We start from the raw sequence: 836 nt of genomic DNA on the forward strand, positions 1-836 counted from the left end.
CTCTTGGGCTTGCACTTGAACATGACAAGGAAGATACCGACGAAGACGACGACGCCGATGAACGCGACGACGACCCGCGTCGAGTACTCGCCCAACGTCATGGTTTTGTCGTCTGGCAACGCATTTGGATTGCACTCAGAAATATAGATTCTGAGAGGGTGTACCACAGTGGCGCCACGTCATCGGCACTGTCGACCACCGGCCAACGGAACCGTTAGAGCAGACGCTCCGAGGCTTCCGGAAGCAAAACGGCAACAGGCTGATGTCGTCTTCTTGCCTTGGCTGTTCATATCCGGTGCGCAACTTCATGTTACCTTCTGACGGTGGACTCTGGATATCGAGTCTGGGAGGCCTGATCCGCGGCTTCGTTGCACCAAGAACCGTGCAACAAGATGGGCCGCGAAGTCCACGCGACCCGACCACAAGCCAGTATACGACGGAACAGAGAGCGCCACTGCATTGGTTCGGACAGCCAGATATCGGTCGCCTTCAGACAAGCGAGGACACCTGCAGATGACCAGTCCCACCGGGGCGACTACTGAAACAGCCCCAGAAAAGCCCAGTGGTTTGACCAGGCAACAGCGTAGCAAAACCACCAAGCTGACTTCGCTACACTGGCTACCATAGCTCTCGCTAGCTAGCGATCTTCTAGCAGCCGACTGCAACGTATACACGAACCACATCTCGGCCCCGATTCTTGCTCTCGATCGCCCTACCCCTACGACAAGTGGACCTGCGCCACTACTTGTACCGCCTTTACCTTCTCTCCACACTTCAACTGTGCATGCAACGTATGTATCTTAGTCGTCCAAATTGAAAACTAGCTCGATCGTATG

The sequence above is a fragment of the Saprolegnia diclina genome, assembly GCF_000281045.1.
Source record: "Saprolegnia diclina VS20 unplaced genomic scaffold supercont1.221, whole genome shotgun sequence".
NCBI classification, from domain to species: domain Eukaryota; phylum Oomycota; class Saprolegniomycetes; order Saprolegniales; family Saprolegniaceae; genus Saprolegnia; species Saprolegnia diclina.